At 38.0% G+C, this 12,756-nt stretch overlaps 1 protein-coding gene and 3 long non-coding RNA genes across 4 annotated transcripts in view; 3 read left to right on the plus strand and 1 right to left on the minus strand.

The window, feature by feature from the left end:
* The window catches only part of LOC117343417 (transformation/transcription domain-associated protein-like), a 153,703-nt gene that overhangs the window by 51,943 nt on the left and 89,004 nt on the right, over positions 1-12,756 (minus strand). The window lies entirely within an intron of this gene.
* Positions 727-2,305, plus strand: LOC117343079. Its single transcript, XR_004535953.1, has 2 exons — positions 727-1,280; positions 2,202-2,305. It is a non-coding gene; the product is annotated as an uncharacterized LOC117343079 (long non-coding RNA).
* Positions 6,317-7,897, plus strand: LOC117343082. Its single transcript, XR_004535956.1, has 2 exons — positions 6,317-6,871; positions 7,794-7,897. It is a non-coding gene; the product is annotated as an uncharacterized LOC117343082 (long non-coding RNA).
* On the plus strand, positions 9,171-10,695 carry LOC117343080. Its single transcript, XR_004535954.1, has 2 exons — positions 9,171-9,669; positions 10,592-10,695. It is a non-coding gene; the product is annotated as an uncharacterized LOC117343080 (long non-coding RNA).

The raw sequence follows: 12,756 nt of genomic DNA on the forward strand, positions 1-12,756 counted from the left end.
AGGTGTTATCAGTAAATTTAAAACCCTCTTAAGTACTAGCCGCAATATACCGCTCGGCTAGAGAGATCTACTCTTTAGCTCAATCGGTTGAGCATAAGACTAGTAAGCCAGAGGTCCCGGGTTCGATCCCTAGCAGAGCAAGTGTCTTAAATTTAATTAATCCTGCGCTCTGTTACACTTACCTCTCTGGGAGAGAGACCTACAATTACAGATAAATTCCATAAGCTGGATACATTGTTCGGAAATATAGGTGTCAGTCTGTCAACTCGTTGCAAGGTATGTCGAGTCCGTTGCCGAGTTTGGTTGCAGATTAGAATCCCTGTTACAGACGGCCATTGACTCCAGCGCTCCTCCAGGAATGATATGCTCAGGCATAAGTTGTGGACATGACTGCGATCAGATGGGCTTAAGAGTCAGACACGTCATTAATTAACTTTGATGAGCTCTTGCGTATTGTTGAGGACATTTCTCTGTCCTAGTACGACGAAGCTGGTAGGTAGGTAGGGTCAAAGTCACGCTGTCAATTGTGAGGTTGACCAACAGTGCGCTGCCTATCTTAGTAATGAGATGCACACAAAGTTAAAGCACGAGAAATTTTTTTTCCAAACTTGGTAAAGCCTGATCAAATAGAGATGATCATAGATCAAAATCAGGATATAGAAGTTGAGGTCGTGGCAAAGGATACAAACGTCACAAGGACAAAGGTCAAAAGTAGCGGTCTCTGCATGTAGCAAAGCTGATGCCTGTCTTATGGCCTAATGACATTGGTTCAGTGATTTCCACAATATCTGTATCATTTTACATTAGTCTAACAGATAACCCTCCATTACAGGAACTTAATTCCTTACGGTTAGTGGTAAAAGTAGCTAATGACTCACTGCTGAATTATATAGGCTACATTGAATATACATAGTCAACCATTTTAGTCTCGTGCTAGTTTTGATGTGTTGTTACTTGTTGTGCCAGATACAGAGTATAACCAGCATTGTCCAGCGCTGTTAGGTACCAATGTAGTAAGTGTTGTAAAAGCATTAGCCTTGGATGGCGTCATGTTCCCATCTGAGAGGGAAATCGCTGTGCCCGGTACATTGTATAACTTGATCCTACTCTGTGAGAACCTTGAGCAGGAAGCCAATCACCTTTGATCCTTATGAGTCCATGGTTATTACTGACATCGCGAGGGGACTTGACCTAGATATACAAAATCTTGTTACCGAGAATGCCGCAATTTTGACCGGAAGTATACAGTTTGCCCTCGTATCATCAAAATTCCAGCCAAGGTATGTACTTTAACAAGTAAATATATTTTCATTCAGCCTAAAAACACTATTCACACTGCTAGCTCAGTGAAGGTTGTGGATAATCTGGCTTCAAATCTGCCAACTGACAAAAAGCATAATTTTAAAATATGTACTAGAAAAACTTGGTATAGTAGTTGACTATGAGAGCAATACTGATTAGCAACTGTTCAGGACACGTCTGGTCCTGGGAATTTGGAACAAATGCGATTTCAATCGCTCATTTTGACTTCAGGTGTATTGGTTTCAATGTTTGGTGTTCATCACAAAATCTCCAAGATCACTGTAATTGAAGAATGTTTGTCCTCTCAGAAAAATAATGACAGAATCATGACAAAAAATTACAAATAATGACAAAATCATGAAAAAAATGACCTCCGTACAACTCAAGACAGTTATGGCTGTAACGTCACAGTCTAGAAAGTTCCGGGAATAGAAAGTGAAACCATTTTACTATGGTAGTATTTTTATTTCTGGCAACAAAACAACACCTTTATTTCACTGTTGAGATGAAGACATCAATTCAGAATGATTATTTTGAACTGACATGATTCCATTTTACAATAAAAACTACTTAAATCTATTGTAATTCACAAAAATAACCTCTGTAATACTCTTGACAGTTATGGCTGTGACGTCACAGTCTAGAAAGTTCCGGGAATAGAAAGTGAAAGCATTTTACCATGGTAGTATTTTTATTTCTAGCAACAAAACAACACCTTTATTTCACTGTTGAGATGAATACATCAATTCAGAATGATTATTTTGAACTGAAATATGCATCCTTGATAACAATGAACCACCCTCAGGTGAAGGAAATGTATAGATACACTATTTTTTATTATAATTATAAAATGCTAAAAGTCAAAACATTCTAACTTCAACTTTTGTTTTATTTTTCAGACAGATACCACATCCCCTATCATGAGGCAGAAAATGAGAGAGCTTTAGCCAATTTCAAAGATTTCCATCAATGCTTTTTTCAATAAAAACGAAATAAAACTCAATTCATGTGTTTTTTTTATTTTTTAGTACAAGCTTCATCATGACTAAAATTCCAGAAGGTTTTCACCCTGAAAAAGACAAAGAAAAAAATCAATAAAATACAGTTAAAGAAAGGTATGTCACTTCTGTATTTGAAAACCAAGATACACGGGAGAGAATTGATGACATCTATGGGTTTTTCTCTCTCCCAGAATACGTGTTGTTCGTTTATGAAAGAAAGACGGACATTGTGATTTTATATTGTTTTCAGATGAGCCTTGACAAAGACTTCCAAAGGCTGTATTAACATTTGCAGGCCCGTCAAGATATGTTTGAAATATTACATTTAAAAACTGACAAACCGGTTTGTCCGCATAAACGAACAAGTCCCTAGACCGTAACGAAGTTCCTTTTGTGGTATCGTCTAACACACAGACATGACCTCACAGGTATTCTCGTTGTTTGGAAGGTTCTTGCTTTGTACGTCAATTGTTGTTACCGAACACATTCGTCAGGTGTTATCAGTAAATTTAAAACCCTCTTAAGTACTAGCCGCAATATACCGCTCGGCTAGAGAGATCTACTCTTTAGCTCAATCGGTTGAGCATAAGACTAGTAAGCCAGAGGTCCCGGGTTCGATCCCTAGCAGAGCAAGTGACTTAAATTTAATTAATCCTGCGCTCTGTTACACTTACCTCTCTGGGAGAGAGACCTACAATTACAGATAAATTCCATAAGCTGGATACATTGTTCGGAAATATAGGTGTCAGTCTGTCAACTCGTTGCAAGGTATGTCGAGTCCGTTGCCGAGTTTGGTTGCAGATTAGAATCCCTGTTACAGACGGCCATTGACTCCAGCGCTCCTCCAGGAATGATATGCTCAGGCATAAGTTGTGGACATGACTGCGATCAGATGGGCTTAAGAGTCAGACACGTCATTAATTAACTTTGATGAGCTCTTGCGTATTGTTGAGGACATTTCTCTGTCCTAGTACGACGAAGCTGGTAGGTAGGTAGGGTCAAAGTCACGCTGTCAATTGTGAGGTTGACCAACAGTGCGCTGCCTATCTTAGTAATGAGATGCACACAAAGTTAAAGCACGAGAAATTTTTTTTCCAAACTTGGTAAAGCCTGATCAAATAGAGATGATCATAGATCAAAATCAGGATATAGAAGTTGAGGTCGTGGCAAAGGATACAAACGTCACAAGGACAAAGGTCAAAAGTAGCGGTCTCTGCATGTAGCAAAGCTGATGCCTGTCTTATGGCCTAATGACATTGGTTCAGTGATTTCCACAATATCTGTATCATTTTACATTAGTCTAACAGATAACCCTCCATTACAGGAACTTAATTCCTTACGGTTAGTGGTAAAAGTAGCTAATGACTCACTGCTGAATTATATAGGCTACATTGAATATACATAGTCAACCATTTTAGTCTCGTGCTAGTTTTGATGTGTTGTTACTTGTTGTGCCAGATACAGAGTATAACCAGCATTGTCCAGCGCTGTTAGGTACCAATGTAGTAAGTGTTGTAAAAGCATTAGCCTTGGATGGCGTCATGTTCCCATCTGAGAGGGAAATCGCTGTGCCCGGTACATTGTATAACTTGATCCTACTCTGTGAGAACCTTGAGCAGGAAGCCAATCACCTTTGATCCTTATGAGTCCATGGTTATTACTGACATCGCGAGGGGACTTGACCTAGATATACAAAATCTTGTTACCGAGAATGCCGCAATTTTGACCGGAAGTATACAGTTTGCCCTCGTATCATCAAAATTCCAGCCAAGGTATGTACTTTAACAAGTAAATATATTTTCATTCAGCCTAAAAACACTATTCACACTGCTAGCTCAGTGAAGGTTGTGGATAATCTGGCTTCAAATCTGCCAACTGACAAAAAGCATAATTTTAAAATATGTACTAGAAAAACTTGGTATAGTAGTTGACTATGAGAGCAATACTGATTAGCAACTGTTCAGGACACGTCTGGTCCTGGGAATTTGGAACAAATGCGATTTCAATCGCTCATTTTGACTTCAGGTGTATTGGTTTCAATGTTTGGTGTTCATCACAAAATCTCCAAGATCACTGTAATTGAAGAATGTTTGTCCTCTCAGAAAAAGAATGACAGAATCATGACAAAAAATTACAAATAATGACAAAATCATGAAAAGAAATGACCTCCGTACAACTCAAGACAGTTTTGGCTGTGGCGTCACAGTCTAAAATGTTCCGGGAATAGAAAGTGAAACCATTTCACCATTGTAGTATTTTTATTTCTAGCAACAAAACAACACCTTTATTTCACTGTTGAGATGAATACATCAATTCAGAATGATTATTTTGAACTGACATGATTCCATTTTACAATAAAAACTACTTAAATCTATTGTAATTCACAAAAATAACCTCTGTAACACTCTTGACAGTTATGGCTGTGACGTCACAGTCTAGAAAGCTCCAAGAATAGAAAGTGAAAGCATCTTACCATGGTAGTATTTTTATTTCTAGCAACAAAACATCACCTTTAAATGATCAAACCTATGAAGACATCAATTCAGAATGATTATTTTGAACTGAAATATGCATCCTTGATAACAATGAACCACCCTCAGGTGAAGGATTTGTATAGATACACTATTTTTTATTATAATTATAAAATGCTAAAAGTCAAAACATTTTATCTTCAACTTTTTTTTCCCAGACGGATACCACATCCATTATCATGAGGTAGAAAGTGAGAGAGCTTTAGCCAATTTCAAAGATTTCCATAAATGCTTTTTTCAATAAAAAAACTAAATAAAACTCAATTCATGTGTTTTTTTTAATTTTTTAGTACAAGCTTCATCATGACTAAAATTCCAGAAGGTTTTCACCCTGAAAAAGACAAAGAAAAAAATCAATAAAATACAGTTAAAGAAAGGTATGTCACTTCTGTATTTGAAAACCAGGATACACGGGAGAGAATTGATGACATCTATGGGTTTTTCTCTCTCCCAGAATACGTGTTGTTCGTTTATGAAAGAAAGACGGACATTGTGATTTTATATTGTTTTCAGATGAGCCTTGACAAAGACTTCCAAAGGCTGTATTAACATTTGCAGGTCCGTCAAGATATATGTTTGAAATATTACATTTAAAAACTGACAAACCGGTTTGTCCGCATAAACGAACAAGCCCCTAGACCGTAACGAAGTCCTTTTTGTGGTATCGTCTAACACACAGACATGACCTCACAGGTATTCTCGTTGTTTGGAAGGTTCTTGCTTTGTACGTCAATTGTTGTTACCGAACTCATTCGTCAGGTGTTATCAGTAAATTTAAAACCCTCTTAAGTACTAGCCGCAATATACCGCTCGGCTAGAGAGATCTACTCTTTAGCTCAATCGGTTGAGCATAAGACTAGTAAGCCAGAGGTCCCGGGTTCGATCCCTAGCAGAGCAAGTGACTTAAATTTAATTAATCCTGCGCTCTGTTACACTTACCTCTCTGGGAGAGAGACCTACAATTACAGATAAATTCCATAAGCTGGATACATTGTTCGGAAATATAGGTGTCAGTCTGTCAACTCGTTGCAAGGTATGTCGAGTCCGTTGCCGAGTTTGGTTGCAGATTAGAATCCCTGTTACAGACGGCCATTGACTCCAGCGCTCCTCCAGGAATGATATGCTCAGGCATAAGTTGTGGACATGACTGCGATCAGATGGGCTTAAGAGTCAGACACGTCATTAATTAACTTTGATGAGCTCTTGCGTATTGTTGAGGACATTTCTCTGTCCTAGTACGACGAAGCTGGTAGGTAGGTAGGGTCAAAGTCACGCTGTCAATTGTGAGGTTGACCAACAGTGCGCTGCCTATCTTAGTAATGAGATGCACACAAAGTTAAAGCACGAGAAATTTTTTTTCCAAACTTGGTAAAGCCTGATCAAATAGAGATGATCATAGATCAAAATCAGGATATAGAAGTTGAGGTCGTGGCAAAGGATACAAACGTCACAAGGACAAAGGTCAAAAGTAGCGGTCTCTGCATGTAGCAAAGCTGATGCCTGTCTTATGGCCTAATGACATTGGTTCAGTGATTTCCACAATATCTGTATCATTTTACATTAGTCTAACAGATAACCCTCCATTACAGGAACTTAATTCCTTACGGTTAGTGGTAAAAGTAGCTAATGACTCACTGCTGAATTATATAGGCTACATTGAATATACATAGTCAACCATTTTAGTCTCGTGCTAGTTTTGATGTGTTGTTACTTGTTGTGCCAGATACAGAGTATAACCAGCATTGTCCAGCGCTGTTAGGTACCAATGTAGTAAGTGTTGTAAAAGCATTAGCCTTGGATGGCGTCATGTTCCCATCTGAGAGGGAAATCGCTGTGCCCGGTACATTGTATAACTTGATCCTACTCTGTGAGAACCTTGAGCAGGAAGCCAATCACCTTTGATCCTTATGAGTCCATGGTTATTACTGACATCGCGAGGGGACTTGACCTAGATATACAAAATCTTGTTACCGAGAATGCCGCAATTTTGACCGGAAGTATACAGTTTGCCCTCGTATCATCAAAATTCCAGCCAAGGTATGTACTTTAACAAGTAAATATATTTTCATTCAGCCTAAAAACACTATTCACACTGCTAGCTCAGTGAAGGTTGTGGATAATCTGGCTTCAAATCTGCCAACTGACAAAAAGCATAATTTTAAAATATGTACTAGAAAAACTTGGTATAGTAGTTGACTATGAGAGCAATACTGATTAGCAACTGTTCAGGACACGTCTGGTCCTGGGAATTTGGAACAAATGCGATTTCAATCGCTCATTTTGACTTCAGGTGTATTGGTTTCAATGTTTGGTGTTCATCACAAAATCTCCAAGATCACTGTAATTGAAGAATGTTTGTCCTCTCAGAAAAAGAATGACAGAATCATGACAAAAAATTACAAATAATGACAAAATCATGAAAAGAAATGACCTCCGTACAACTCAAGACAGTTTTGGCTGTGGCGTCACAGTCTAAAATGTTCCGGGAATAGAAAGTGAAACCATTTCACCATTGTAGTATTTTTATTTCTAGCAACAAAACAACACCTTTATTTCACTGTTGAGATGAATACATCAATTCAGAATGATTATTTTGAACTGACATGATTCCATTTTACAATAAAAACTACTTAAATCTATTGTAATTCACAAAAATAACCTCTGTAACACTCTTGACAGTTATGGCTGTGACGTCACAGTCTAGAAAGCTCCAAGAATAGAAAGTGAAAGCATCTTACCATGGTAGTATTTTTATTTCTAGCAACAAAACATCACCTTTAAATGATCAAACCTATGAAGACATCAATTCAGAATGATTATTTTGAACTGAAATATGCATCCTTGATAACAATGAACCACCCTCAGGTGAAGGATTTGTATAGATACACTATTTTTTATTATAATTATAAAATGCTAAAAGTCAAAACATTCTAACTTCAACTTTTGTTTTATTTTTCAGACAGATACCACATCCCCTATCATGAGGCAGAAAATGAGAGAGCTTTAGCCAATTTCAAAGATTTCCATCAATGCTTTTTTCAATAAAAACGAAATAAAACTCAATTCATGTGTTTTTTTTATTTTTTAGTACAAGCTTCATCATGACTAAAATTCCAGAAGGTTTTCACCCTGAAAAAGACAAAGAAAAAAATCAATAAAATACAGTTAAAGAAAGGTATGTCACTTCTGTATTTGAAAACCAAGATACACGGGAGAGAATTGATGACATCTATGGGTTTTTCTCTCTCCCAGAATACGTGTTGTTCGTTTATGAAAGAAAGACGGACATTGTGATTTTATATTGTTTTCAGATGAGCCTTGACAAAGACTTCCAAAGGCTGTATTAACATTTGCAGGCCCGTCAAGATATATGTTTGAAATATTACATTTAAAAACTGACAAACCGGTTTGTCCGCATAAACGAACAAGTCCCTAGACCGTAACGAAGTTCCTTTTGTGGTATCGTCTAACACACAGACATGACCTCACAGGTATTCTCGTTGTTTGGAAGGTTCTTGCTTTGTACGTCAATTGTTGTTACCGAACTCATTCGTCAGGTGTTATCAGTAAATTTAAAACCCTCTTAAGTACTAGCCGCAATATACCGCTCGGCTAGAGAGATCTACTCTTTAGCTCAATCGGTTGAGCATAAGACTAGTAAGCCAGAGGTCCCGGGTTCGATCCCTAGCAGAGCAAGTGACTTAAATTTAATTAATCCTGCGCTCTGTTACACTTACCTCTCTGGGAGAGAGACCTACAATTACAGATAAATTCCATAAGCTGGATACATTGTTCGGAAATATAGGTGTCAGTCTGTCAACTCGTTGCAAGGTATGTCGAGTCCGTTGCCGAGTTTGGTTGCAGATTAGAATCCCTGTTACAGACGGCCATTGACTCCAGCGCTCCTCCAGGAATGATATGCTCAGGCATAAGTTGTGGACATGACTGCGATCAGATGGGCTTAAGAGTCAGACACGTCATTAATTAACTTTGATGAGCTCTTGCGTATTGTTGAGGACATTTCTCTGTCCTAGTACGACGAAGCTGGTAGGTAGGTAGGGTCAAAGTCACGCTGTCAATTGTGAGGTTGACCAACAGTGCGCTGCCTATCTTAGTAATGAGATGCACACAAAGTTAAAGCACGAGAAAATTTTTTTCCAAACTTGGTAAAGCCTGATCAAATAGAGATGATCATAGATCAAAATCAGGATATAGAAGTTGAGGTCGTGGCAAAGGATACAAACGTCACAAGGACAAAGGTCAAAAGTAGCGGTCTCTGCATGTAGCAAAGCTGATGCCTGTCTTATGGCCTAATGACATTGGTTCAGTGATTTCCACAATATCTGTATCATTTTACATTAGTCTAACAGATAACCCTCCATTACAGGAACTTAATTCCTTACGGTTAGTGGTAAAAGTAGCTAATGACTCACTGCTGAATTATATAGGCTACATTGAATATACATAGTCAACCATTTTAGTCTCGTGCTAGTTTTGATGTGTTGTTACTTGTTGTGCCAGATACAGAGTATAACCAGCATTGTCCAGCGCTGTTAGGTACCAATGTAGTAAGTGTTGTAAAAGCATTAGCCTTGGATGGCGTCATGTTCCCATCTGAGAGGGAAATCGCTGTGCCCGGTACATTGTATAACTTGATCCTACTCTGTGAGAACCTTGAGCAGGAAGCCAATCACCTTTGATCCTTATGAGTCCATGGTTATTACTGACATCGCGAGGGGACTTGACCTAGATATACAAAATCTTGTTACCGAGAATGCCGCAATTTTGACCGGAAGTATACAGTTTGCCCTCGTATCATCAAAATTCCAGCCAAGGTATGTACTTTAACAAGTAAATATATTTTCATTCAGCCTAAAAACACTATTCACACTGCTAGCTCAGTGAAGGTTGTGGATAATCTGGCTTCAAATCTGCCAACTGACAAAAAGCATAATTTTAAAATATGTACTAGAAAAACTTGGTATAGTAGTTGACTATGAGAGCAATACTGATTAGCAACTGTTCAGGACACGTCTGGTCCTGGGAATTTGGAACAAATGCGATTTCAATCGCTCATTTTGACTTCAGGTGTATTGGTTTCAATGTTTGGTGTTCATCACAAAATCTCCAAGATCACTGTAATTGAAGAATGTTTGTCCTCTCAGAAAAAGAATGACAGAATCATGACAAAAAATTACAAATAATGACAAAATCATGAAAAGAAATGACCTCCGTACAACTCAAGACAGTTTTGGCTGTGGCGTCACAGTCTAAAATGTTCCGGGAATAGAAAGTGAAACCATTTCACCATTGTAGTATTTTTATTTCTAGCAACAAAACAACACCTTTATTTCACTGTTGAGATGAATACATCAATTCAGAATGATTATTTTGAACTGACATGATTCCATTTTACAATAAAAACTACTTAAATCTATTGTAATTCACAAAAATAACCTCTGTAACACTCTTGACAGTTATGGCTGTGACGTCACAGTCTAGAAAGCTCCAAGAATAGAAAGTGAAAGCATCTTACCATGGTAGTATTTTTATTTCTAGCAACAAAACATCACCTTTAAATGATCAAACCTATGAAGACATCAATTCAGAATGATTATTTTGAACTGAAATATGCATCCTTGATAACAATGAACCACCCTCAGGTGAAGGATTTGTATAGATACACTATTTTTTATTATAATTATAAAATGCTAAAAGTCAAAACATTCTAACTTCAACTTTTGTTTTATTTTTCAGACAGATACCACATCCCCTATCATGAGGCAGAAAATGAGAGAGCTTTAGCCAATTTCAAAGATTTCCATCAATGCTTTTTTCAATAAAAACGAAATAAAACTCAATTCATGTGTTTTTTTTATTTTTTAGTACAAGCTTCATCATGACTAAAATTCCAGAAGGTTTTCACCCTGAAAAAGACAAAGAAAAAAATCAATAAAATACAGTTAAAGAAAGGTATGTCACTTCTGTATTTGAAAACCAAGATACACGGGAGAGAATTGATGACATCTATGGGTTTTTCTCTCTCCCAGAATACGTGTTGTTCGTTTATGAAAGAAAGACGGACATTGTGATTTTATATTGTTTTCAGATGAGCCTTGACAAAGACTTCCAAAGGCTGTATTAACATTTGCAGGCCCGTCAAGATATATGTTTGAAATATTACATTTAAAAACTGACAAACCGGTTTGTCCGCATAAACGAACAAGCCCCTAGACCGTAACGAAGTCCTTTTTGTGGTATCGTCTAACACACAGACATGACCTCACAGGTATTCTCGTTGTTTGGAAGGTTCTTGCTTTGTACGTCAATTGTTGTTACCGAACTCATTCGTCAGGTGTTATCAGTAAATTTAAAACCCTCTTAAGTACTAGCCGCAATATACCGCTCGGCTAGAGAGATCTACTCTTTAGCTCAATCGGTTGAGCATAAGACTAGTAAGCCAGAGGTCCCGGGTTCGATCCCTAGCAGAGCAAGTGTCTTAAATTTAATTAATCCTGCGCTCTGTTACACTTACCTCTCTGGGAGAGAGACCTACAATTACAGATAAATTCCATAAGCTGGATACATTGTTCGGAAATATAGGTGTCAGTCTGTCAACTCGTTGCAAGGTATGTCGAGTCCGTTGCCGAGTTTGGTTGCAGATTAGAATCCCTGTTACAGACGGCCATTGACTCCAGCGCTCCTCCAGGAATGATATGCTCAGGCATAAGTTGTGGACATGACTGCGATCAGATGGGCTTAAGAGTCAGACACGTCATTAATTAACTTTGATGAGCTCTTGCGTATTGTTGAGGACATTTCTCTGTCCTAGTACGACGAAGCTGGTAGGTAGGTAGGGTCAAAGTCACGCTGTCAATTGTGAGGTTGACCAACAGTGCGCTGCCTATCTTAGTAATGAGATGCACACAAAGTTAAAGCACGAGAAAATTTTTTTCCAAACTTGGTAAAGCCTGATCAAATAGAGATGATCATAGATCAAAATCAGGATATAGAAGTTGAGGTCGTGGCAAAGGATACAAACGTCACAAGGACAAAGGTCAAAAGTAGCGGTCTCTGCATGTAGCAAAGCTGATGCCTGTCTTATGGCCTAATGACATTGGTTCAGTGATTTCCACAATATCTGTATCATTTTACATTAGTCTAACAGATAACCCTCCATTACAGGAACTTAATTCCTTACGGTTAGTGGTAAAAGTAGCTAATGACTCACTGCTGAATTATATAGGCTACATTGAATATACATAGTCAACCATTTTAGTCTCGTGCTAGTTTTGATGTGTTGTTACTTGTTGTGCCAGATACAGAGTATAACCAGCATTGTCCAGCGCTGTTAGGTACCAATGTAGTAAGTGTTGTAAAAGCATTAGCCTTGGATGGCGTCATGTTCCCATCTGAGAGGGAAATCGCTGTGCCCGGTACATTGTATAACTTGATCCTACTCTGTGAGAACCTTGAGCAGGAAGCCAATCACCTTTGATCCTTATGAGTCCATGGTTATTACTGACATCGCGAGGGGACTTGACCTAGATATACAAAATCTTGTTACCGAGAATGCCGCAATTTTGACCGGAAGTATACAGTTTGCCCTCGTATCATCAAAATTCCAGCCAAGGTATGTACTTTAACAAGTAAATATATTTTCATTCAGCCTAAAAACACTATTCACACTGCTAGCTCAGTGAAGGTTGTGGATAATCTGGCTTCAAATCTGCCAACTGACAAAAAGCATAATTTTAAAATATGTACTAGAAAAACTTGGTATAGTAGTTGACTATGAGAGCAATACTGATTAGCAACTGTTCAGGACACGTCTGGTCCTGGGAATTTGGAACAAATGCGATTTCAATCGCTCATTTTGACTTCAGGTGTATTGGTTTCAATGTTTGGTGTTCATCACAAAA

Source organism: Pecten maximus, chromosome 15 (genome assembly GCF_902652985.1).
Source record: "Pecten maximus chromosome 15, xPecMax1.1, whole genome shotgun sequence".
Taxonomy (NCBI): domain Eukaryota; kingdom Metazoa; phylum Mollusca; class Bivalvia; order Pectinida; family Pectinidae; genus Pecten; species Pecten maximus.